The sequence below is a fragment of the Peromyscus californicus genome, unplaced genomic scaffold (genome assembly GCF_007827085.1).
Source record: "Peromyscus californicus insignis strain IS unplaced genomic scaffold, ASM782708v3 Scaffold_11__1_contigs__length_118956290, whole genome shotgun sequence".
Classification (NCBI taxonomy): Eukaryota; Metazoa; Chordata; class Mammalia; order Rodentia; family Cricetidae; genus Peromyscus; species Peromyscus californicus.
In genome coordinates, this window is record NW_026294402.1 from 97,235,217 (window position 1) to 97,262,396 (window position 27,180).

Here is a 27,180-nt window from a genome sequence, read left to right on the forward strand (position 1 = left end):
GAACATACACACAGATTTATTTTGTCACGTAAAAGCCCGAAGGGTGGCCACCCAGGCCGGGAAAGTGTACAAGACCCCACCTGTGTGTGGTCCTCATCTACAGGGTCCAAGCCAGTGGCTGCTGAAACTGTTACCGTCTGTCCAACACAACCAACCAGAAGGAAAAGGAAAGCAGTGTGAGTCAGCCCTCCTCACCCTCTCTCTGTCTGAAGGCCCTTCCCAGAAACTGTATTATTATCTGCCTGAGGCTCAGGCCTCTGCGGCTGTATCTAATTTAAAATGGTGAAGATGTCCCCTTCAGCTTTAAGTGTTACCTGGAAAAGGAAGACAGACACCAGATGGCCAACAGTCTCTGTCTCAGTTGCCTGGAGGAACGGTGAACTGGAAGAGACCTGAGGTTGCTTAGAAACACAATTCACAGGGAGGGGGCCCCTCCAGCAGAGGATGCCAGGATGCCTGGCCCGCTTTGTGGTCCTGTAGGATGGCAGAGACCTCTTGCTCAGAAGGCCCACACTAGGTTTCATGGTGGGCTGTCAGCATCTTGAAATTCTTAGTAATTTTATTGTTGAGCTTGTTATTTTTTACACGAGGTCTGTTGGGGCAATGGATATGAGTCTGAGAGGATGCATACCATGATGGCCCAGGGCTTTGCAGCTCCTGCCCTCATACTGCATTGCATCAGTAATGTCGGCCACGGCGCTGCCAGAGCACATCCACCTGAAACTCAGGTCCACACTTGGGCACTGCTTTGCTATTTTCCTGCCTCTTCCTCCTCCTCCATTTTTATTTTTTTTTTTTGCATAGATTTGTTTGCTTTTGTGCATTCTGTACACATGGAAGTCAGAGGATAGATTGTGGGGGTTGGTTCCCTCCTCCTACCACGTGGGATCCAGGGATCAAACTCAGGTCATCAGGCTTGACTGTACCTTTATCCACAGAGCCATCTCACTGACCTTGCTGTATGTGTGTCACTGTGAAGTTTAAATTAGTCTTATATCTTTTATTTTCTTTCCCCTTTTTCCTTTTTCTTTCTTTTTTTTTTTTTATTTGTCTTGTTTTTGAGACAGAATCTCACCATGTAGCCCTGGATGCCTGGAACTTGCTGTGTAGACCAGGCTGTCCTTGGAATCACAGAGATTCACCTGTCTCTGCCTCCTAAGTGCTAGGAGTAAAGCTATTTGCCACCTCCTTTCAAAACAGGGCCTCATGTATCCCAAAATGGCCTCAAACTTGCTATATAGTTGAGGATAACCTTGGCTCTGATCCTCCCATGTCAACCTCCCTGGGATTACATGTTCCTCCTGGTTTATGTGGTGCTGGGGACCAAATCTAGGGCCTCATGCGTGTGAGACAAGAACTCTCCCAATTTAGATCCATCCCCATCCCTGTATGCAGTTTTATAAGTGCAGTCCTAGAGAAGTGGGAGTGTGCCCGTCCCCTGCCACTGCACTTGCAAATGCAGTACCCCAGAAGTGTTTGCCATATCCTAGAGTCATAGGATTCTGCCAGACCCACAGTGCTAAGATCCAAGGTGGCAGGCCATGTCTATGACTAAAACAGGGCTTAGAAGCTGCCCTTACCATCCAAAAGTGAACTCATTTTGAATGTGAAAGGAGGCAGGGGTGGTCTGGAGAACACAAAGAATTAAGGAACAGTCTCTTTGCAGTACTTCCTTGTTAGCTAGTCCTTTACAGTGAACCTGGTAACAGACATGTAGGGCAATCCAGTCATCCCTTGACTTTTCTGCCCTTTAACTATCAGGGGAAAGAGGCAAAAATGTTGAGACTGTGTATACCTATCAAGAAGTAAAACTATGGGCCAGGGAGACGGCTCAGTGGATAAAGCACTTGTCCCACAATTGTAAGGACTGGATCCCTGGAACCCATTTAAAAGATGGGCATGTGGTGGCTGCCTGTAATCCCAGCACTTGTAAGACAGAGACAGGAGCCCAGGGCAAGCTGGACAGCTAGATATGCAGAATTGGCAAGCTCTGGGTTCAGAGAGAGACCTTGTCTCAATAAATAAGGGGGAAAGCTACCGAGGAAGAAACCAGACATCCACTTTGAACCTCTGCATGCACATACCACACAGACACACACACATACAGACAGACAGACACACACACACACACACACACACACACACACACACGAAGGAAAACTAGGGCCAGGCAGTTGTGGCACATGTCTTTAATCCCAGCACTTAGGAGTCAGAGGCAGGTGGATCTCTGTGAGTTCAAGGCCAGCCTGGTCTACAGAGTGAAGTCCAGGACAGCCACCAAAACTACACAGAGAAACCCTGTCTCAAAACACCAAAAAAAAAAAAAAAAAAAAAAAAAGAAGAAGAAGAAGAAGAAGGAGGAGGAGGAGGAGGAGGAGGAGGAGGAGGAGGAGGAGGAGGAGGAGGAGAGAACTAAAAAGTTCCTGCTCTGAGCTGGGGATGTCACTCAGCTGACAGAAAGCTTGCCCAGCATTCAGGGAGTTCTGCTTTCCATCTCCAGTACCACATAAAACAGTGTGTAAGGTACATTCCTATAATCGCAGCATTCTGGAGCTGAAGGCAGGAAGATCAGAAGGTCATCCTTCATCATACATGGAGATCAAGGCCAGTGTAGATGAAATGAAATCCTGGCTCAAAACAAAAACAAAACAAGGTCACATGACACAATATTTCTATTTGTTCTGATAAAAATACAACATGCATTTGTTAGTCTATGAAACAAACTATAAACTCATAATTTTGTATGTGAGTTAAATACTCTTACATTTTCTTTTAAAACAGCAGGGAGGAATATAATGATGAATAGTGGAATTCATACTAACTGGAAAATTTTCATTTTCCCTTCCTTAGAATGACATTAAGTAGCAAATAAAATGGCACAATAAATAAAGAAGAAAGAAAAACATTCAAAGTTCAGGATCTTTGGTAGTGTTTTCTGTATTCTGAGCAAGGAGGCCCTGCACTTGCATTTTGCCCAGGACCCTGCCCATCTTGCAGTAAAGGATGAAAGAATACTGCTGCAGGATTTTGCACAGGAGGTTCACCTCCCAGCTCCCTCCTCTTCTCCTGCTCACAGTGAGGAGGCAGAGATCCCAACATATGAGGCTCCTGTTACACAAGGAGCCTGTGCCCTGGGCACAAAGGATCCTCTGCATATACAACCCCCGGTATAGTTTAGGTGGATACAGTGGGGCCTCTCATTTAGCATATACCCAAACTGGCATCTTGGGGAGTGGAAGAGAAACAATTTAGAAAGACAGAAATTGGAGACCTTGAGTTTGTTTGTTTTTTTTTTTCTTAAAGACCCTTTGGAAAACAGCCAAACAAGGGTGTGCTACTCCAGACAGACCCAAGGCTGCTCTAAGAAAGTGGGGTGTGTATGGTTAAAAGGCAAGGCTAGGCTTCCCCACTGCCCAGAGTGTGGGACTACTGAGGATGATCTGATGGGGGATGTCTGTCTGCAGGTCTGCTACTTTGAGATTTTGTTCATATTCTGTCTCAAATAAACTCTTTTCAGCCAGGTGTGATGGGGCATGCCTAGAATCAAAATAAGGTGGTGCACGCCTTTAATCCCAGCACTCGGGAAGCAGAGGCAGGAGGATCTCTGTGAGTTCAAGGCCAGCCTGGTCTCCAAAGCGAGTTCCAGGAAAGGTGCAAAGCTACACAGAGAAACCCTGTCTTGAAAAACAAAAACAAAAACAAAAAAAAAAATCAAAACAGGGTCTCATGATGCAACATTTCTATGTGTTCTGATAAAAATGCAATATGCATATGATAATCTATGAAAAAGCAACAAAATTTGGGAGGTGGAAACTGGAGGATCAGCTCAAGGCCAGCCTTGCTGACATGAGATCATCTCAACAAACAAAACATAGCCATAAACACACAAAGTGTTTTATGGGGAATATTTATATTTTAGGAAACACATATTGACACAGACAGGGATAAAGGGACATGATTTATATAACAACCTCATAAAGGCATGGTACTACCTTATACAAAGTGCACCTACTGGGACTCAGTATACTGGTCCAGGGGGGTCTCACGGCTTTTTGGTGCTAACAATCTGTAGGTGCTGACCCCTGTTCTTCAAGAATCCTCATCAAACTGGCTCACAACAAAAGATCCAAACACTACAATGCATCACAGTTGACAGTTCCCCAACAGGCTCTCTCCTACACCTCCCCCTCCTAAGAGCTGTCTGCTGGCACCCAGCTAAAGGACAGGGTACCAAAAAGGAAATGGCACAGCCAGAGTTCTTCCTGTCACTCCACAGGGGCTGACCACCATGTCCCTGAGCAGGAAGGAGAGGGACTTTTCTGGGTAACTTCACCTTTGGGTGAATTTATTCTATTTTCATGGTTTCCCTAAAATGATAGGAAGCTTGTGGTAAAACCCACTTCCTTCCCTTATGCTAGGAGGTCCTGCCCACATCCTCTGAACTGACCACCATCCTTTCTCTCTATTTTTTTGTGGTACAATAAATTAACACAGCTGACATAAAGGGAGGAGGGTGTATATACATATGGAGTTCAACTGGATCTCATCAACCTGCCATCTGGTTCCCTTCCCAGTGAGAACCATGCTTCTCTCTCACCTGGTAAACTAAAACACATCTTTGCTCACTTTCTTGCTCTCACTTTTATGCCCCAAACCTTTTTTCCGTGTTCAGGTGGGGCCAAATCAACTATAGGACACGAGAGATAACATTTTCATTGCAGATAAGCATAAGCGAGGGATAATTTTTTTTAGTATAAATTTCACAAATATATAGAATATACTTATACTAACAAGTATTTGCCTGAAACCCAGATTTTACTGGACAGTGTGAAGGTTTTCGTTTTTTAATATTTTGTTTTGTTGTCATTTTGAAGCAGGTCTCACTGTGAAGCCCTGCTTGGCTTGGAGCACTTAAACTTGTGATCCTCCTACATCTGCTTCCCAAGTACAAGTGTTCACCACTGTGCTCAACTAACATCATGAAATTTTATTTGCCAATTCTCATAACTCTTGCCTGTAGCAGCCAGAGCCATACTTTAACACAGCATTTCTCAACCTTTGGGTTGTGACCCCTTTGGGGTGGACAAGTGGTCTCAGATCAGATACCCTGTATATCAGATATTTACATTACAATTCATAACAGTAGCAAAATTACAGTTATGAAGCAGCAATGAAAATACTTTTATGGTTGGGGGGACCACCACAACATGAGGAACTGTATTAAAGGTCACAGTATTAGGAAGGTTGAGAACCACTGCTTTAACATGTAAATTAGCTTGTGTGGCTCTTGCTCAGAATCCACTCAGTTTCCCATCTCTGGTCACAGGCCCTCTGAGGTGGAAATCCCTATGTGTCCCTTCCCAGTGCTTCCTGCCCCTCACTCACTGGCTCTTCTCCTCCACTTGCTCCAACCACAGGGGCCTTGCTTGTTCCCTGCCCTTCTCCCAGATTTCTGGTTCCTTCTGGTTTTACCCAGCTGACGTTACTTTCTCTGACACCCCTTTCAAATCTGGAGCCTTACAACTTTTACACCTCTCTCTGCTTTTTCTCTGTCCTACCGTCCAAAGTACCACACAGTATGTACTCATAGATTTGAAGTGTGGGGCCTCTGAGGACACAGTCTCTGTCTTGTTGACCCTGCCTGGCAACTGCAGGCATTCAGTAAGTATTTTGTGAATCAATGGGGAAACCCAAGGGCAGGAAGTGCAGCCAAGAGAAGTCCAGGAATCAAGCCTTAGCTTTGTCTGTCCTCCACAGGCTTGTGGTAATCTGGCTCTACTTTCCTTGCTCAAGGCCACCCTTGGCCACTGTCCCAGGTCTCACAGGACTTTTCTAGGCACTGCAGAAACTGGTAATCTATTCTTCCTTTCCTGCCCTCCCCCCACCTCCCCCACTTCTCTTTCATCTCTCCCTCTCCATTAGCATTTATAGTTTTAAAAATAAGTGAGTAGGGCTGATGGCTCAGTCATAAAGTGTTTGCCAGACAAGCATGAGAACCTGAGTCCAATCCCCCAGAACCCAAAGAGAAGGTGAGTGTGGTAGCATAAGCTTGTAAACCTAGCAGCGGGGAGACAGACAGATCCCTAAAGCTTGCTGACCAGCCAGCCTAAGTTGAAGAGCTCCAGGCCAAAGAAGAGGCTCACGCTCTCGCGCTCTCTCTCTCTCTCTCTCTCTCTCTCTCTCTCTCTCTCTCTCTCTCTCTTTCTCTCTCTCTCCCTGCCGGTAAAGCAAGCTCAGATCTCACTAGGAAACATCTGTGGGCCCCAAAAGATCTCTCTTCTTAATATTTTAAAAAGCTCCCCATTAAGAGCTCACAGCAATCTCCATAGCTGTCACACCTCCCAATAAAGGACTAGAGGTTGATAACGATGGAATATCCCTTTTGAACGGGTCTAAGATGTAGTCTTAGCTATACCAAGCCCTTTTTTAAATCAATAGACTCTTGATGCAATCGCATCAAATAAATCAAACTCCAGATGTGACTGCATCAAACTTAAAGACTCCTTTAGCTTCACCAAAAATAAACAGGTTAATATAATTCTAACATAAATATTGCTATACATAATTACAATTCTCTCAAACTTACATCTAAAAGCAAACTCTTAATAGAACCATTAACATTTTAAAAACTTTAGCAAAAATACATTTCAGCTGGGTGATGGTGGCGCATGCCTTTAATTCCAGCACTTGGGAGACAGAGGCAGGCAGATCTTTGTGAGTTCGAGCCAGCCTGGTCTACAGAGCAAGATCCATGAAAGGCATAAAGCTACACAGAGAAACCCTGTCTCGAAAAAAAAAAAAACATTTCAAAACAATCTCTTAATATAACCATTTGTATTTTTTTTTTTTTTTTTGGTGTTTCGAGACAGAGTTTCTCTGTGTAGCTTTGTGCCTTTCCTGGAACTCACTTGGTAGGCCAGGCTGGCCTCGAACTCACAGAGATCCGCCTGGCTCTGCCTCCCGAGTGCTGGGATTAAAGGCGTGCGCCACCACTGCCCGGCCCATTTGTATTTCTTACTAACAAAACACAGTATAAACTTCTGATGCATCTGCATCAAACTTAAATAATCTCTTAACTTCACCAAACCATGGTGCATCAATATAAATAGTTAACATAAATATTACTCTAACATAAATATTACTATATACAATTATAATTCCAACAAACCTACATTCAAAAGCAATATTTTCAATATAACCATTAACACTTGAAAAGCTTTTTATACTTTAAAGCAATCTCTTAATAGAACTATACAAAACTTAGGGTACATTAACACAAGTTAACATCAGTCCACTCAAGTAACAAGAAAATATTTTAAAAAATTAAATAGATGGAGGAATATTAACTCCCCCTTTCTTTATAATTTCTTAAACTGTATCTTGAGCTTGATTAGAAAAAATAAACCCAAACTTCTCCATTTAAACAGTTCCATTGTTAATATAAAACAAGTTCCATAACAGTTCTATTTTTATATGAACAGTTCCATAAAAAAATAGTTCCATAAAATAGTTCATAAATCATCACTCCGTTGATAGAATCTATATGCATAAGTAAGTTCAAAATTGTCCCATTGCAATGAAATCACTCCTGTCCATCCCATTTCTTAAGTCCAAAAAGTTCAAAAAATAAATTCTGGTACCAGTTTTCCAAATATGAAGAAACGCATAGCCAAAAACTTTTTGTAGTTTTATCTCATTTTTTAAGTCCAAAAAGTTCAAAAAATTAATTCTGGTACCAGTCTTACACTTCCAAATATGAAGAATAATTTCTCACAACCAAAACCTTTTTGCAGTTAATAATTTTAGTTCAAACAAGCATCTCTGAAACTTTTGTTCTCAGACACAGAGGCACTTTCAGTTACAGCAGCATTTTATGCCATAAATGCTAAGAACCTTGCCTCAAGAAAAAGTAACTGCCATAGTAACTGAGCTGTTACAAGTTACTTGAAAAAGCTCTCTGTGCAGCCAGCAAACAGAAACTACAAGGCTTTTGGCTCCTGGCTTTCACAGTCCCAGTTTGTCTGTCCTGAGGCTAGAGGGCTTTCAATTACCTTACACCTCACAGGCTCAAGGTTTTTCCAGCTGCTATGAGCTGAGCCATGGAAATTTTACAGCAACCTTGGCTCCAGGAGGAAACCCAGCTACTACCTCCGGTCCCATTACCTGCTTCACTGGTGGCCCTGTGCTCAGCATCCCAAGTCCCAGAAACCTCTGTATGCTGTCCTGCTTGCACAGATGAATGTAGGCCCAGGGCAACTCCACAGTTCCAGCCATACCCTGCTGCTAGGAGCTCAGGCTGCATCAGTCTCAGCAGTTCCCTCAGAGCCCCAGTCTGGTTGTTCAGCCTGGAGCGCAACTCTCACCTCTACAGCTCCCTAGACTCTAGCACATCTCAGCTGCTCATCTGACTGCTTCTCTAGTGGCTTCTCTGCTGGGCACTCACTGCCAGGGTCTGCTCTCTCTACTGTACTCCAAGCTGCTGCCTGCCATTTGCCTCTCTTGTGGCACAGAGTCTCTGCTCGGCTCCTCACTGTGGTTTCTTCTCAGCAGAAAGCTTGCAGACCCTCGCTGCCCACTCTTGTCTCTTGGGCGTCTGCCACCTATGCTGCACTGATGTCCCGCAGGTCTCAGCTGCTGCCGCCACTTACTCTGGCTCTGTCATCTGCTGTTGTTGGCGGCTTCTAGAGCTTCTGAAGCCACTCTGACTGCCAAGCTGGCAGTCTGCTATGGATACTGCTTTCTATGTCCCAGGTCGGGAAAAACCTACCTTAAGTTTACCTAAACCTTTACAATATCTCTATACCTAAAGCCTATTCTATCCTAATGTACCCAAACATGCATTTCTCAAACTAAACTTATAACTTACTTAAAGTTATAATTTATAAACTAAACTTAGAGAGAGAGAGAAACCTAGACAGAGAAACATAGACAGAGAAACATAGACAGAGACAGACACTTGCTGCAGCCTCACTTTTAACTTGGGCATCTTTCAGTCACTTTACTTTCACTCCCGAGAATAAAATACTGTCACCTTTACAATTCATTATCAGCATACCTTACACCCTCGATGTCCCCTGACACTCCTTTCACCAAGTCCCTGGTTCCTGTTTAGGTGCCATTTGTGGGCAACCAGCCCCCACATTTTATGACCAGGGTACTCTTGAGGAGTAAGGGATAGGAGATTTAGATAGAAGGAAAGAGACCTACATGATGAGAGGAAAGATAGAAACCCAGGATAGCCTTGGGAGGGCTTGGATCAAAACCCAATGGCCTAGAACTTTATTCAAAAAGGCTTTTTTATAACAATGCCAAGGTACAAGGCAAAAGACCTCCCCCTTGCTAGATACAGCCAAGTGTAGACCTTTCCAAATACCTGGTACCCAGGCCCATGGTCCAATCATCCTCTTACACAGCCCTGCTGGTAAAGCAAACTCAGATCTCACTAGGAAACCTCTGTGGTCTCCAACATTAAGCTAAGCAGATTGGCTGCAAGCAAGGACATCCTGAGTTTGGATCCTGGCTCAGTCACCTGCTTGCCACTCAACTGAATCATCCACAAGCTGTCATTACAACATCTGCCAGTTCCCCCATCCATAAGCTGTCATTACAACACCTGCTTTCTGGGGAATTTGGGTGGACACACTGCAAGCTCATGTGGAGCCCAGCATGCAGGATAATAGAAATACCCATCTTCCAGAAATCATAAGGCCTTTAATACCCAGATATCTACATGAGAAGGAAAGAACCTATTGGCACCATTATATACAGGGCAATAGCTCACTGCCTAACATTTATATCTCTTTAACTCTAGAAAAGTTGTGGTTCCGATTCAATTATAAACCAAGCTGGTTTTGGAGTTGGAATATGACTCTCTCCTTCTCTAAACCCAAGCATGTTGCTAAAAGAAAAAAAATGAGAGATTCTGTATCATATCAGAAGAGCTACCTGGTGTGGGGCAGAAGAAAACCAGTAATTTAGGGACCATTGTTGTCAAGATTCTATTTCTTTCTATGCTTGTCCTTGCTTTTGGAGAATCCTTTCTCTATCCAGAATAAATCCAAACTTTCCATTTTAATATTAAAATGTTTAACAAGTTTTCTACAATAAAAAATAAGTCTTTCCAACAGCAATCTCTGAAGTCTCCAGAAGGAAGATGGGGCCCCACAACAATGACTCTACCCAGTCCAGAATGATGTCATGGTACCCATGAACATTACTCAACGACCAACTTTGGACTAAAAATTCTCCAGGACAGTTCCAAGATGATATGGTCAATCATACTACACTTCTAGCCAGACCTCAGACAACCTTGCCCATTACTCTGAGATTGGCTGCAGAATCTACAGTTAGCCCTATTGAGACCTAACTATTTGAGCTTTCTTACAGGATCCCACAGAGATACTGTTGCCCCCCCCAAACAGCAGGAAGCAATTCTAAAAAGACGACACCCCCCTCTCCCAAAGGTTTCATGTTTCTCAGGGTTATGGATGATGGTTATAGGGTTGGGGATGGAACAAAAATTAGACTCAGTATTCTCCTTAAGAAAAAAAGAAAGGGGAATGGATAGGTATAGGATATTAAGGTAGATTATTGTATATACTAGCAAACTAATTTAGTAAAATATCAGTCTTAGATAATTTGCAAAGTTATGGATTCTTATTCTTGTATGCTGATACAATGTAAACTATTTTTATATTCCTATTTAAGATAGTTTATATATTGAGACAAATACAAAACTATTTTGCTGTATTGTACATATATTTCTACTCCTATTTGCAATATCTTGTATATTGATACAAATGTAAAATTATATTTGTCACACTGTATGTATGTTCTACCTCTAAGATATTTTGTATATTGATACATATTTAGAATTACTGTTATTGCATATTGCACTATACATTTCTACCTCTGTTTAAGATATTTTGTGTATTGTCACAATTTTGAGGTCATTGTCCTTTTACTGTACATTTGTTTACAGACTGTTTACCTTGTATATATGAAGCCTTAGTCCTTAGGTTATTTAGGTAGATAAGACTTATAGATTTATAGTCACCCATGCTTGTCATCTCTATATATCATTATGTTAGTTAGGTTGTCCAGATTTACAGATACATAGATCAGATGGACAGGTAATCATGAAACACTTTATAGACCTAGAGAATATGGTATTTAAATAACTTAGAATTCTGTTGACATGAGACATGATTGTTCCTGGCAGCGCCAATCTGATCCTAAGAGAATGGTGGACTTCTAAGACACTCCATTTAGAAGTTTGTCTTCTTCCTAGTGCATAATGGCCTACTGGGCAAAGAACTGCCCTTGCCTCGACTGCTGACAGTATGAATGCTGTCCTTTCTGGAGGAGCAGGACACAAGGAAAAGTAACTACTGAATTCTGCCAAAGCAGGGTAAAATGGTCTTTCAAAATTCCTGCTTCTGAAAATGGTCTGTCAGATATTCTCGGCCTGTAGCCAAATTGGATCCCCCATCTGTGCTGAGAAACTTTGGGTGACTGTCCAGGCTGCCAGCTGTCTCTGCTTATTCTCAAAAGATTTTCAAAAACTGCTTATGTGCATTTTCCCATTTTCTCAGGTATTATTATATTCCTTCTCAGGTCTTTGATGGGGTTAAAGACTAATAATTATAGTTACAATCTTCTCATATCTTAGCTAGAACATATTAAGTACTAGATTCAGATTCTTCAGGATAGGACAGCTTTTGGAATAATCTAACATACCATTTACCTATGTTCTGGACGTCTCTGGATTTTAGTATATGTCTCTTGTTTGATATTGCTCTTTTTGATTATAGTTCCATTTTGCTTAGGTCATTACTCATTATTTCTCCTGGACAATACTTAATAATCATTCCTATTTTATATAGTTTTATGTTAGGTTAGAACTTTCTTATTTAGACAAAAGGGGGAGGTGTAGTAGGAGCTGTTTGAGCCATGCCCTGAAGCACCACCCCTAGTAAGGTAGCAGGTAACTGTTACACCTACCTATGACCTTGAGGTACATGCCCCTGGGGTGTGGCCATTCAGGGACCCTTAAGACCTGGGATGCACATGCAAGGCTCTCTTTCTTCACTACCTCGTGGTTTTGGATGCTGGGATGGACCAGGGCAGAGCTTGCCAGAGAACAGCATTACAGCACTGGACTGTGCTTCACCCTTCCAGGATCTTGTGACAAATAACTTTATTCTGTCTTGTGAGTTAACCCCCAAATAAATTTCTTTGATCATTAAACAGACTCCATGGATTGCTAGTGATATAATCCCAGTAAGTAATACTTTCTCTTTTTTTCAAAGTAGAGTATTTTTCAGTCTTATTCCTCAGAAATACTCCAGAATACTCACAAACATGTTACAAACTATATTAACTACTTTTTTTTAAAAAAAGATTTATTTATTTAATGTACAGTGTTCTGCCTGCATGTATGCCTGCATGCCAGAAGAGGGCACCAGATCTTTCTATAGATGGTTGTGAGCCACCATGTGGTTGCTGGGAATTGAACTCAGAACCTCTGGAAGAGCAGCCAGTGCTGTTACCCACTGAGCCATCTCTCCAGCCCCATGAGTAATATTTTCTTTTCTTTTCTTTTCTTTCTTTCTTTCTTTCTTTCTTTCTTTCTTTCTTTCTTTCTTTCTCTCTCTCTCTTTCTTTCTTTCGTTTTGTTTGTTTGTTTTTGTTGTTTTTTTTTTTTTTCTGAGACAGGATTTCTCTGTGAAATAGTCCTGGCTGTCTTGGATCTCGCTCTGTAGACCAGGCTGGCCTTGAACTCACAGAGATCTGCCTGCCTCTGCCTCCTGAGTGCTGGGATTAAAGGCGTGCACCACCACCGCCCAGCTAGTAATATTTTCAACATTAGATTTGCATACATTCAATGAATTACAGATTCAGTAATTTATGGTTAGACATTCAGACTCTTGCTAGTTTTTCAGTATTACAAATATAACTTGATTCTCCCAGTTCCACTGTGATTGTAGTTGTGATCAGTACTAGCTTTGATAGTGTGCTATTATCAAATATGGGAACAACCCCTTGGGCAGCTCCTCAGCTCCCATCCCCATCCTCACTCCAAACCACACTATTTGCATAGGCTGGGAGTCACCACCCAACTTCTCTGTCAGAAATTTGCATCAAGGGTTGCATGTGAGGCTCTGGATGTGATATCCCTCTGGTATTGGTCAGCACATGGGACAGATGCAGTCCTTCCATCCCTGGTGCATCTTCTACACACACTACCTCTGCTGCTGGGAACTTCACAGAATGCTGCTGAGAACTTTGCACACACAGCAAGCTGGTCCATGGTGCTACAGAATACTTCTCTTCTATAGAGAAGTACAATAGTGTGCCTCTGCTTACTCTGCACAAACTTGTCTGCATGGGGCCCAAAGCTGCACTGTTTAGATACAGGACTTCATACAGCCCTTCACCAATTCTGATCCTTTGGCTTCTCCCATGAATGCTCAACACTAGTTGAGGAATCTAATCTTAGGGTGATGAAAACTCAGATGCTCTCATCTCCCAAGACCCTCAATGAGAAGGAGAGGTCTCAGCACCCTTAATTTTTATGTGTCCCATCTGGTTGGATCTATGAGCTCAATAAATAAATACAAGAGCAGGTAAACAACAGAAGAGCACACACATGCTATTAATTCCATGTGTACATAAGAATCTTTACCAGAGAGTGAATTGCAGAAGAAAAAAAGTGTTGATTTTATGCTTTTCAGACAAACAACATTACATTTGTAAAAGAATGACAAGGCAATGGAGATTTGGATGAGGTAATGCCTTCTAGAGACATCACTAAGATGAATGGGGGCAAGGAAGAAGCTACAAGAAGATATAGTTCTGCATTTGTGTGTTTGGGATCACTGTAGCCTTCCCAACCTCCAGGACCAGGGCCATTTCTCTAGCCTTGTATAATGTGCAATCTTGATTGTCAACTTGGTAGTATTTGGGGGCACCTGGCAGATACATCTCCAGGCATGTATCTGGGATTTCCAGAGAGGATTGCCTGAGGGGGAAGGCTCTCTTCTAAGCAGGCAGCACCTTCGGTGGATAGCCCGGATATAGAGAGATCCGAGGAAACATCAGAGTCACCTGCCTGCCTTTGCTCCCGTCCACCACTGCCATTACATATCAGTTTCTCTGGCCTCCCAATGTGGACTGAATACCAGCTGCTCTCCAGGGAGTTTCCAGGCCTTCAACACCGGGCTGGGACTACTGAGGAATGCATTTTTGTGGACTAAGCAGCTACCATGTTCTCCACCTTGGCACATTTTAGGATGATTTTCCTTATTCACTTTATCTGGTGTCAGTTACTTGTATCATTGCTGTGACCAAATGCCTGATGGATACATCTAATGGGAGGAAGAACTGATTTTGACTTCAAAAGCTGCAGTGTCACTGTGGAAAGGGCATGGTAGAGCAGAGAGACCCTAGCAGCCAGGAAGCAGAGAGAGGATGCCAACTTTCTTCTTCCTCTTATTCCACCCAGACTCTCACACATGTTCAGGACAGACAGGTCTTCCCCAATAATAAATGGAAACAAAGACTTGGCCTAAAGGCATGCTTCACTAATCTCCAGGGAGCTTAATACAATCAAGTCGACAATCATGATTAACCATCACAAGTCTCAGTGTTGCCTTCCCTGGGTCTGCTCTTACTTATTCTTCAACCCAAATCCCTACGCTGCCCTGCACATTAGTAGGTATAGTCTCCTACTTGTATAGAAGGGCATCCTCCAACACTACTCCCTGGGAGCACTGGCTCAGAGCCAGACCATCCAGAACTTTCTGGACATCGTGAATGCTCACCATCACCAAGAAAAAAATGCCAACCTTCCTTTTGATTATTCCCTTGGTGTAAATTCCCAGGCGTAGAGTAGCATGGTCCAAGCATAACAATATTGTTCATGGCTCTCAGTTCAGGGCCACAAATTGTCTCCCCGGAGTCACATGATAGATAAGCACTATGCATTATACCTAATCCTTGCACAGTTGCCAGGGGTAGTGATTGTTTTAAATTTTGCTATTGTCCCGGACAAAACAATGATGTTTCCCCTTGTTTTGATTCATGTCTCTGAGATTCCTGCAGGCTTTCATCCTTTGCCATGCTTGTTCATAGAAATGTCTCCACTCCAGTGATTTGTGAGTGCAGATGTTGGGTGACTTCTTTGGGCCTTAATTTCTTAAACCGATTTTTGGAAGCTCTTTACGTAACTAAGATGTCAGGCTTCTGTCTGTGGTGACTGCATCTTTGAGCTTTCATGCAGCCACACAAATCCCAGTCTCTCTGTCAGTCTTCAGTGGCTTTTCTCTCTCTGTTCTTACGTTAAGGCTTATAAATATATTTCCTAGTCAAAAAGTATCAGTATTTGATTCTGTTTTCTTCTACTTTGTCACATACGTTATATATATATCAAACATAATATATTATATATAACTTAAATGAAATAAAAAACACTTTAGGATCATGCCATTTAAAATAAATTATTATTATTACTTATTATTATTGAGACAGAGTCTCACTGGCCTAAATTCACTCTGCAGATCAGGCTGGCCTCAAATTCATAGAGATCTACCTGCCTAGTGCTGGAATTAAAGTTGTTTGCCACCATGTCCAGTCTGATTTTTTAAAGATTATTTTTTTATTGAATTTTATATGTACAGACATTTTGTCTGCATGTATCCGTGTACCACTTTTGTGCCTGGTATCCATGGAGGCCAGAAGTGAGCATCAGATCCCCTGGAACTGAAGTCATAGACAGTTGTGAATGGCCATGCTGGGAATCGAACCCAGGTCCTCTGGAAGAACCTGTGCTCTTAATCTCTGATGCATCTCTCCAGTCTCGTTTTTGTTTTGGATTTTTGCTTTTTTCTCTACAAGACAGGATTTCTCTGTGTAGCCCTGGTAATCTTGGAATTCACTCTGTAGAGATCCACCTACCTCTGCCTGTGCTGGAATTAAAGGTATGCGCCACCACCAACCGGCTTGACTGCCATTTACACAAGAGGGTGCTCTGACTGAGTGGGTAAGCCGATGCAGCAGGCTGCCCATTTCCCCTGTAGCTCTGGTCCCCGGGGGAGAGCTCCTATTCTGACCCCTAGTCAGGGTTCTCCAGAAACAGAACCCACAGGGCGAATATACATTAAAGGAATTATTAAATCAGCTTACGTTAAAATAGCAACAACATCTGTCTCACACCTGGAACTCGGTGGTTGCCCAGTCCATGAGTCTGCCTCAGCAGTCCCAATCTGGTGTGGAAAACCTGGAAGGTTCCTGGAGAGCTTAGTCCTTAGTCCACCAGGGAACCCTGAAACGCTGCTTCTGACCAATGAAGGAATCGGCAGCCGCAGCAACAGGATGAACCCACTTGGCTTCAAGAGAAAAGGCCAAGCGAGCAAAAGGTGAGCGATCTTCCATCTGCCACGCCCCTTTTCATCTGGGCTGCTACCAGATGGCGCTGCTCTCGGGGTGGGTCTTCCCACATCAGTGAAGGCAACCGGGACAGGTCTTCAGGGAGGGCTCCGTAACTTAGGGGATTCCAAACTGTGGCAGGTCGACATTAAAACCAGACTTCGACGTCCACCGTGGGGGAACCGAGGAACTCCAGCCTCCTCTTTCCCCCTTCCTCTCTTTTGTTCCCACCCCGCCCCCACCACCATTCTGCTCTCTAATTACGGCAGGCAGAAGGAGGCAGGGACAATAAATACCAATGAAAAGTCACCAGCCTCGCCTTTCCTCCGCGTCATTTTGAGATAGCCTTAGCAGGGGAAACTGTTTGCTTCAAGGGGTAAGAGAACGTATTTCGGGTTTTGAATTCCAGACCCATGGGGCCAAGTGTTAAGCTCTGAATCATTGCTGGCTGGAAGGACTGGGGGCAGCTGTGTTCCTTGTTTCAGGCTTACTCAACTACACCCTGCACCCTATCTCTGATTTCTCTACTTGCTTGCTCTGGCTCCTGGCATTTTAGAGTTTGGGCAGGGCCTGTTCAGGCAAGCCTTCATTTCTGTTTTTAGAGAAGGAAGTAAGATATTCATTTATTCACCGACTTTGGTTGCTCTAAAGCTACACTTGGCACAACCACGCATCCACAGCCAACAAAAATCCATTTCTAAAAGCTTGCAGTTATGGCAGCTTTTACTGAATGTTTTTCCAAAAAGGTGCAATAAAGAGAAATCTATGAGCCATTCCGTGGTGGTGCACGCCTTTAATCCCAGTACTCAGGAGGCAGAGGCAGGTAGATCTCTGAGTTTGAGGTCAGCATGGTCTACAGAGTGAGTTCCAGGACAGCCAGGGCTACACAAAGAAACTTTGTCTCGAAAAGCAAAAAACAAAACAAACAAAAATGGTTGTTTTAAGCCTAGAGGTACTTTTTTTTTTCCTCTCTTCATTTTGTTTTGACTGATTTTTTTGAAACAGGGTCTCTGTACATAGCTCTCCAGAAACTCATTATGTAGACCAGACTGTCCTAGAACTCACAGAGATCTGACTGTTTCGGCCTCTGAGCTCTGGGATTAAAGGTGTGTGCCACCACGCATGGCCTAAGCCCCGAGGTTTTAAGGTGAGTTTGTTACTCATTTGGGGAACACAGGCTGCAGTCTGTGATGTGTGCTAGACACTGAGGCGGCTAAGGAAAAGCACCGGATTAGGGGAGAGAACATATGAAATGTGCCATGAGTAAATGATAAAGATTGAGGGTTATGGAATTTTGGAGAAAGGAGCTGACCGAAGAAGGCTTCCCTAGAAAACATGAGTGTGATGTGTGTGGATGGGTAGGCTTAACAGAGTAGGAATTAGAGTATGAAGCCAAAGGAGTTACATGAACAACTGTGTAAACCAAAGGAATGACATATGTATGACACTGTGAGTAGAATTAGTTCAAATCTTCTCTCTCTCTACATACACACACACACACACACACACACACACACACACACACACACACACACACACACTCCCTCTCTCTTCTTTGATTCTGTCTTTATGTCTGTTTTTAATACTGGCGATTGAACCCAGGGCTTCTCACATGCTAGGCAAGAGCATGGACACTAAATTCCTTAAAAATATTTTTTTTCTTTTGAGACAAGGTCTCACAGAGTTACCCAGTTAGCCTTGAACTTGTAATCCTCCTGCCTCAGCTTCCCAAGTAGCTGAGATTACAGGCCTATACTTGCAGACCTGACTAGTTGGCTCTCAAGATTCAGCTGAAGGATGTATTCTACCAGCCAGCCTCCTCCATGTCTTCATGTCTTTCTGTTTTGCCTAAACTCATGTTTCCACTTGTATCATAGCACCAAAGATACTCTGACTTCCTTCCTTCCTTCCTTCCTTCCTTCCTTCCTTCCTTCCTTCCTTCCTTCCTTCCTTCCTTCCTCTCTTCCTTCCCTCCTTCCCTCTTTCCTCCCTACCTCCCTCCTTCTCTTCCTTCCTTCCTTCCTTCCTTCCTTCCTTCCTTCCTTCCTTCCTTCCTTCCTTCCTTCCTAAAATATTCCTGCTGGGACTGGAGAGATGGCTCATCAGTTAAGAGCAGGGACGATCTTCCAGAGGACCGGGGTTCAATTCCCAGCACCCACATGGCAGCTCACAACTGTCTGTAACTCCAGTTCCAAGGGACCCGACACCCATGGCAAAACACCATGCACATGAAATAAAAATAAATAAATTAAAAAAATATTCTTGCTATGGTTAAGGTAAAGGCACATGTCAATAGTAAAGAGTTCCAAAAATGCAATTATTCAAACTATGTAGGTGTTAATTTCTATCTCCCATGAAACAGTTCTGGGACTGGTTTCTCAAGGTCACTCAGAGACCCTGGTCCAGACAATGTGACAACCTGTACAATGTGATCAACTACCTGATGGAAACATTGTCACCACCAGATCCAATTTGGAAGGAAAGAGGAAGCAAGGTGGAGGAGTCACCACTGATGCCCATGCCCATCACTTCCTTCAGGTAACCTTGCTAAGAACTTGATCCTGTGGCCCCCACCTGAGCCCAAAGGAATATGGGAAATGTAGTCTAGGAGGCAGCAGACAAAACAGGACTTTACTGGAAGAAAGCAATTTGAGGAGGGCAGTGGCACAAGCTGGGCCACAAGTCCTCATCTTTTTCTCAGTCTGGGAGATGAATCTAGGCAAGAACTACGTGTTCTTCATCGTGGCCCCTAGCTCCGAGCCAGTGCTGACCCACGTGGTACTTCACGCCTGTTTTCTGAGTAGATGAGGCCACAGCAGTGGGCTGGACTGCTACAGTGAAGGTGTGAGCAAATGTAGAGACCTGAGCCTCGAGAAAGAAAGAAGACAGATGTGGAGGAATTTCACAGGGAGAGCACAGGGCTTGATGGATCTTGCCAGAACACAGAACTGTTAATGTTATGATTTGGGGGGATTTAAGTTGACAGCTCCTTGGCACACGTTTAAAGAAGCCGAGCTGAATACCTCACTTTGCAGCAATTTATTGAACATATTCCAAAATTAAGAAATTCCTCAACTGTTTCAAAATCATGTTAAGAAAATGCATGCCTGGAGCTAAAAGGCATTCTGGTTCACTGCCACCCCAGCTACTGTCAACAGGCTGGAGCACCAGAGTGCACATCAGGGCCTCACCTGACTGCCACTCCGCATCCCCACTGGGCCTTCTTGGCTCCAGCAATACCTTCCTGGTTACTGGCAGCCCCCAGAACGTGGATGCATGCACACACTCGCACACAGATAGATGCCAGACACCAACTGTCTGCAGAAAGCCAGGCTTTGTGGCTGAGCCCCGGTTGGACATATCACCCCTGAAAGTCATCACAGGTTTTGGAATGTGTGCAGGCAGAGTCTGAGTTTTGGCTCAGCTACTTACTACCTACTTTGGTCAAGTTATTTCGTCCATTAAACTCTGCTTCCTTTGCCTGTAAAATGGAGCTTTGTTGGGGCCACATCACTGGGTATGTGAGAACTGAATGAGGGTCGGGCATTTGGTTTCACCAAACAGCAATTAACAGTGAACAACAGTTCAAAGGATTATGACAGCTGGGGTTTCAGGCCTGGGTGGTTCTTCAAATTTAAGAATATCAGTAACTATCCCAAAGCCAGCACTTGGGAGGCAGAGACAGGAGGATTATTATGGGGTTGAGTCCAGCCTGGACTAAATAGTAAAGTTCTAGACCAGACTGAACTACAGAGTGAGATCCTATTTTGAATGAATAAATGAATAAATAAATCAGAAACAATACCTAGTTATAGGCATTAACAAAACAACTGGGCAGCAATGGAATGCTATTCATTTCCAACCCTGTTTCTTGGATCTGGCTTCTGTGTGGCCCACCTCACTCCATGACTTCTGGGCCAAATTTGTTGTGACTACGTAACTGGAGTTTAGTGTTCCACCTCCATGTCCTCTGTACTCCTCCTGGGGTCAGATGTAATCTCAGGATTTTCCCATCAGACATCTTGAGGAGGGAGAAGTGGCTCCCTCTTTCGGTTACCTGCGCTTTGGGAGCCATGCTGTTATTGGCTGCTGACATTCCATGGCCTGTGGTGCTTTCTCAGCTGTGACTCAGGATCTCTGGTCAGTGGCATATTCTGTTCCATCCTACAGAGCCTCCTCTTGTCCTTCCCTCACTCATAGCAGCAAGGCCTGACCCTTCCTTCTTCTAGGGGTGGGCTGAGGTCATTCTTCCAAGGGAGGTGGGTGTCACCCAGGTCTCTGTGGCTCCTGCTCTCAGCTGGCTATGAGCTCACGGAAACTCTACAAGCTACATTTGGGGCTACGAAAAACTGGGTTCAGGCCACATTCTTCTGGCTTCCCTTTTCCAGAGGGTGAAAGGCCTTGGATGAGCAAGTTCAACTGGGATGCGGAGCCCATTGCGTGTCCTTCACTCATAGCCATGTCCTCTCAGGGACACAGTTCTCCCCTCACGTGAGAGCTCACAGTGAAAAGAAAGGGTAATTTATTAGTTACCTCCTGCTCTTCCTTTGTAACTCTCTCTTCCTCAGCACAAAGCTTGACAACTTTGTGTAAGTTGCAGTGACACACACACACACACACATTCACTTGCACACACTGACCACACACACACACACACACACACACACACACACACACACACACTCTCAGGAAAGGAACTGATTCTCTAAGTTTGTGAGTGTTTTCCTGGTTCCTTTATCCCTCAACCAGCAGAGAATAGAACTTCTTTGAAATGCCACTCTAAGGAGTTTGCCCCTCTGGTTATCAACAGCCATTTATGGTGATTAAAGGGATTAGCAGGTTATGTGAGGGCCCAGTTATTAGCTGCCATAAATGGATATTCTTCACATTCTATCTTGTCTCATAAGTCACACCGGTTATCACTAAGCTCGTGGTGGAAAGAGGTCTGCAAGGCTGCTCAGTCCTGGAGTGGGCAGAATTGCCTCCAGCAAGCTCAGTCTGCGGAGTGTGCTCAGAATCCAGTTTAACTTCTACGTCTCATTCTGATCTTTTTACTGATTTCATTTTTGCTTTTCAAGACAGGGTTTCTCTGTGTAGTCCTGACTGTTCTGGAACTCACTTTGTAGACCAGGCTGGCCTCAAATTCACAGAGATCCACCTGCCTCTGCTTCCTGAGTGCTGGGATTAAAGGCATATGCCATCCCAGCTTTTGCTGAACTTTTATTTTCATCAAAGATATGTAGTTAAATAAACAGAACAAGGCAAACAGCATCCCCCTGCCTTTCTTCCTACCTTTCCTTTCTGGTTTTGTTCCCCCATCTGACTGTTGATAGCGTGCATTATATTGCCAAAGAATAGGGCTATATAGCCACTTTTGGAGTTTGCAGTTTAGGCATTATTTGCCAATATTCCAGTATGGATGAGTTATTTTGTTTTTGTTTTGTTTTTTGTTTTCTATTGTTTTTTTAAAACTCTGACACATACTACTAGCTTCTCCTTCCTCCACTTATATTTAGAATTTACATTGCTGTAACAACATAAACACTAACTATGTGAAACATGTAGCTTTTTGTTGTTGTTGGTTTTTCGAGACGGGGTTTCTCTGTGTAGTCCTGGCTGTCCTGGAACTTATTCTGTAGACCAGGACATTAAATGCCTCTGCACTTGAGAGGCAGAGGCAGGCAGATCTCTGTGAGTTAGAGGCTAGTCTGGTGGTCTACACAGTGAGTTCCAGGACAGCCAAGGCTATTACACAGATGTAGCTAGAGTTTTTCTGTCTGGCCCACAGTCAGGACAAATCTCTCTCACCTGCCAGTCCCACAGCCACTCAGACCTAATCAAGTAAACACAGAGACTTATATTGGTTACAAACTGTATGGCCATGGCAGGCTTCTTGCTAACTGTTCTTATAGCTTAAATTAATCCATTTCCATTAATCTATACCTTGCCACATGGCTCGTGGCTTACCGGCATCTTCACATGCTGTTTCTCATCATGGCAGCTGGCAGTGTCTCTCTGACTCAGCCTTCCATTTCCCAGCTTTATTCTCCTCCTTGTCCGGCCTATACTTCCTGCCTAGCCAATGGCCAATCAGTGTTTTATTTATTGACCAATCAGTAACACATTTGTCATACAGAACATCCCACAGCACACAGAGAAACCCTGTCTCGAAAAACAAAACAAAACAAAAAGTCATTCTAAGGTAGATGCAATGTGTTTTGACAACAGAACAGCCTACATCGAAGCTGGATTAGGCAGTCATGGATCCATGAAGCATGTATGTTTGTAGGTTTGAGGCACATTGTCAATGAGAAGCTAGACCTCAAAAACTGTTTTGAAGATATTAGGCTTCTGAATTTGTGAGGTTTTTATTACTCTACTTGTACAAGAATAGATTTTAATAGCTAAAAAAGATTAATGCCACCACTCTTGGGGTGTGAGTACTTCATTAGGGTGTTTGAAATGCCAATTCACTGTCTCTATAGTGTAGATTGATGTTAACTTACAGACAAGCATGTATCAGTGTTCATACTGAAGCTTTTTTTTTTTTATCAAGTTTTCACACAATGTAACAGTATGCCTTCTTGTTCTTGGTTTAGTCCTTCATTATGATGAAACAAATCCTATAAAAAACTTCCTAAGAAATGGTTTATAGGAAATAATACTTTAAAGGTGTTGTTGTCTTATGATATACTTTGAGATCTTTTTAAAATTTTTTTTAAAAATTTTTTGGTTTTTTGAGACAGAGTTTCTCCATGTCGCTTTGGAGCCTGTCCTGGAACTTACTCTGTCGACCAGGCTAGTCTTGAACTTACAGAGATCCACCTGCCTCTGCCTCCTGAGTGCTGGGGCTAAAGGCATGCGTCACCACCACTGCCTGGAGTACTTTGAAATCTTGATTGAAAGCATCTTTATTCTCTGTTCATAGCAGTGGATAGTTTGGCTGGGTATGGGACTGTAAGTCAGAAATGGCTTTCTCTTAAAGTTTTCAAGCCACTGTTTCACTATGAAACCAATGTTCTCTTTGTGGAGACATTAGTTCCCATATCTCTTTCTCTAACTCTCTTGGCCTGCAGCATAGCTGCTGTCCTGGTGGTATAGCCCTCATCAGCCTCCCAAGGATTCTCTTTGCATTTCTTCTTATTTCCTGAAATCCATGTGTCATGTGACCTGAATTAGCCTGGCCATTTCATGTCATTTAGATTGTTTTGGTAAACACTCATGGACTCTACTGTAAGTCTCTCTCTCTCTCTCTCTCTCTCTCTCTCTCTCTCTCTCTCTTTCTCTCTCTCTCTCTCTCTCTCTAAGACAGGGTTTCTCTGCATAGCCCTGGTTATCCTGGAACTCAGAGCCTCTGTCTCTTGAGCGCTGGTATTAAAGGCGTACCACTGCCCAGCCCTATAAGTCTCTTCTTGATAATACTATTGAAAAATGACACCATCCCTACCCTTTAAGAGCTCTTCCCAAAGTTTTAGAATTTTATTTGGCATATTGATAAAATCTTATATTTACATATTTCCCTAAGGATCTGGCAAAACAATTCAATCTACAAAATTGTCCTTTGACTTGGGAAACTTTTCTTTATTACTCTCTTGAATAAAATCTCCTTTATTCTCTCTTCTGGAGCCCCTGCTGATTCAGAAGTCATACCTCTATGAGACACAGCCTCGTTCATCTCTGCTCCCTTCTTTCCTTTCTTTGTTTTTGTGTTGCTTTCTAGGAAATTTCTTTAATCTCATGTCCCAGCTTTAATGTTGCCTGTTTAGTCTCGTTTGTCATGCTTTGCTAAGAATGCTTTTTGCTCATTACAGATTTGTTCTTTCACAGCCTTTGCATTATCCCTCATTTCTCCAGGAATTTGTAACTGTATGTGAACTACTTTCTACCTTGTCTTGTAGACTTTTCTATTTATCTTGGTCTCTGCCTTTTATACTGCAGAACTGCCTCCATTGTCTGGTGGGTGATCCTCAGTTTCCCTTTCATGTTCAGGGATATAGTGCTAAAAGTCTGATGACCTTTGACCACTGACCTTTATCTAAAGTAATTTGAGTCTGAGAACACTAGTTGCCAGCATCTTTAGGTATTTTCTCTTAGATCAGACTTCCTGGGATAAAGTTCCCTTCCAGCTTCCTGAGAATGAAGAGTGAGAGTTGGAGGTGCAAGCAGGGGTCTTCCTATCCCGTGTATCACTTTTGCTTACCATCCCATCTCGGCTCTCATTGGTTCCTGTTGTCCTTCTGTTCATGGACCTGTTTTATCCTTTCCAGGACACCATCTTCAGATCAAGGACAATGGGTGTCTCTGTTTCTCCTTGAGACAATCTGTCCTCCCATTCTTAGTTCTTGCGTTCCATTTTCAGAGATACCTGCAGCATCGAATTCCTGACTTTAGCTAAGTCAGTCACCATCACTCACCTGCCTTCAGCTTTCAAAACATAGCCAGCTGTCGCTGTCTCTGTTCCCATTCCCCTTTTTCATCTGGGTTTGTGTGCTTAAGAAAAATCTATTTGTTTCTGTTTCATAAAGGTCTGTGGAGATTGCTGAGATAAAAGTTGTGTTTAATTTGCCACCATTTTATTTAAAAATGATTTAAATTTTTGTTCTTTATTTTGATGTGTGTGTGTGTGTGTGTGTGTGTGTGTGTGTGTGTGTGTGTATTATATGTGTGCACCTATGTTTGCACCTATGTGTGCACATGTGGAGGCCAGATGACAGTATCAGGTGTTTTCTTCTATTGTTCTCCACCTTCTATTTTCAGACGGAGTCTCACTATACCTGGAGCTTGGGGCGCAGTGGGTAAGGGCACTTGCCCTCAACTGACAATAGAGTTTAATCCCTGGAATCTATGTGGTGGAAGGAGAAAACCAATTTCTGCAATTTTTCCTGAAACCTTTACATGTGTGCCATGGTATGCTCATGTGTCTGTGCATGTGTGTGTGTGTGTGTGTGTGTGTGTGTGTGTGTGTGTGTGTGTGTGTGTGCCATGTACATGTATCTTGGAGCTCACTAATTGACCAGGTTGGCTAGCCAGTGAGCTTCAGGGATGCTCCTGGATCTGACTCTCAGTGCTAGGCTTGTATGTGCTTGACACCATGAGCATGATTTGCTTTTTTTTTTTTTTTTTAAAGCAAAAGGGTCTCAATATTTCTGGTCCCTCTGATCTAATTTGGAAACTATCCAGACAAGATGGTTTCTGATGCATCATGTTAAATACCCTCTTGCAGCCTTGTTCCATTTCTCCCCACTGCTCAGGTTCTCCATACAACAGCCCCCATCCCACAGACCATCTGCTCGGCCACCAGACTGCTTAACACCAGGGATTGGTGTCACCTCAGAGGCTTTCCCTTACCAGTTCCGGCTTCACTTTCAACCTACAGTTCTCTGGTACATCCAGGCATCCACGGACTTCACTGGCAGTTTCATACATTTGATCTTGCTAGCAAGGCCCCATCACTTCCCTACTCCTTGGTGTTTTCACCCAGAAATGACTTTGTCGTCGTCCAGAGAAAATAAAAGCAGCCGAATGTGAACTTCCTTTGCTCTTCTTTCCTACCACATCAAAGGATCTGCGTCTGCAGCCAACCAGACCTCCCTGCTCAGCACACGCTGGCCCCTCTGTGATAGGCTCTTTCTGAACTGTCTGGGGTGTCTGGGGTGTCTGGGCTGTCTCTCCCGCCACAGACACCGTAGGGTAGCTTTTGGGCCCAAACTGTGGGCGTTTTTGGGAAACTGCCCCGTGTCCTCTGTGCTTGTGTCTTCGACCTCTTTAGCGCATTCCTTTTAGCTTAGAAACAGAGTGAAATTTTCCGTCCTCCCCCCCCCCGCCCCGCCCCGTGTGTGTGTGTGTGTGTGTGTGTGTGTGTGTGTGTGTGTGTGTGTGTGTTGATAAGGATGGAATCCAGGGCCTGCCACATATTGGGCAAGTGTTTCCTCCCCGAAGCACTTCACACAATCGGCAACCACATCCTTGCGCCAGACCCCACAACTCTCCATCTGCTTGTCCCAAGCCTCTAGTCACTTCTTTCTACAGTTTCTTTGGAATATGGATACCCTCGGCATTCCATCTCAGTTCTGTATAAGGCTTTCCTAATGGGTCTCATACTAACCCCACAGCCTCTCCTAGCACGTCCGTGTGAATGACCCTGAGGCAGCATGCACAGGGCCTGCACAGGTCTGCACCAGATGGGGTCCTAGAGCTGAGAGCAGAAGTGGACACACGCCCTATCCCTAACCCAGAGGGTATCTTCAACTGATAATCACTTGCAAATGAAAATGTCATTTTCTCCAAGGAAGTGCTCACTGGGATAATTAGCTACACTTAAGGGTGGGCCGCATGACCAGCAGTAGATGGCCAACAGAAAACAAATTCAGTGGTATGTTAGGTAGTTTCTTGTCTTATAATGTTGTGTTAGGGCTCTTTCTTCTTTTAATTTTATCATTTCTTAATTTCTCCCCTTTTTTTTTTTAAACTGTATAGGTCCTTTGTGTATATATCATGACTTCTGGTTTTGTGTTTTTATGGGACTCCTGAGTGTGTGAACGAGTGAGTCTCTGTGTCTATATCTGTGTCTTGTGTTTTTTCCTGGGCTCTTTTCCTTCTGTTTGTTTTGTCCTATTCTGATGTATCCGTGTTTGTTTTATCTTATTAGATTTTATTTTATTATATTACTATCCCTTAAAAGCCTGTTTGTCTCCTGATGAGACAGAAAGGGGGCAGATCTGGATGGGAGGGGAGGTGGGGAGGAACAGGGAG

At 43.5% G+C, this 27,180-nt stretch overlaps 1 long non-coding RNA gene across 3 annotated transcripts in view; it reads right to left on the reverse strand.

The window, feature by feature from the left end:
* Positions 1–2,413: 2,413 nt before the first annotated feature.
* LOC128097779 (uncharacterized) overlaps positions 2,414–27,180 on the reverse strand; it is a 43,713-nt gene continuing 18,946 nt past the window's right edge. For 2 of the 3 annotated variants that reach the window (XR_008213993.1, XR_008213990.1), the window contains 2 exons: positions 24,629–24,793; positions 2,414–2,627 (listed from right to left, as the gene is read on the reverse strand). This is a non-coding gene — a long non-coding RNA (uncharacterized LOC128097779). The remainder of the gene's footprint in view (positions 2,628–24,628; positions 24,794–27,180) is intronic. The other variant, XR_008213992.1, reaches the window with a different exon arrangement.